Source organism: Rhinopithecus roxellana, chromosome 11, assembly GCF_007565055.1.
Source record: "Rhinopithecus roxellana isolate Shanxi Qingling chromosome 11, ASM756505v1, whole genome shotgun sequence".
Taxonomy (NCBI): Eukaryota; Metazoa; Chordata; class Mammalia; order Primates; family Cercopithecidae; genus Rhinopithecus; species Rhinopithecus roxellana.
Genome location: NC_044559.1, coordinates 54,859,087 through 54,859,440, shown reverse-complemented (window position 1 = coordinate 54,859,440; position 354 = coordinate 54,859,087).

Below are 354 nucleotides of genomic sequence, written 5' to 3'. Positions count from 1 at the left end.
GATGAAATTTCCTTTATCAGCGTAGGCCTCAATGTGATCCAAAGAAGCCCTTCTCAGTTTCCCCAAAGACAGTGTTAATGGACTGCTCCACGAAACATAAGTGTAACTCTGTGAGATGAATTCACACATCACCAAGAAGTTTCTAAGAAAGCTTCTTTCTAGTTTTCATCTGTGGATATTTCCTTTGTCACTGTAATGTTCATTGCGCTATGAAGTATCTAATTGCAGATTTCCAGAAAACTGTGCTAACAAACTGATCACTGAAGAGAAACGTGTAACTCTGTGAGTTGCATTCACACATGGCAATGCAGTTTCTCAGAAAGCTTCTCTTTAGTTATTATGTGAGGATATTTC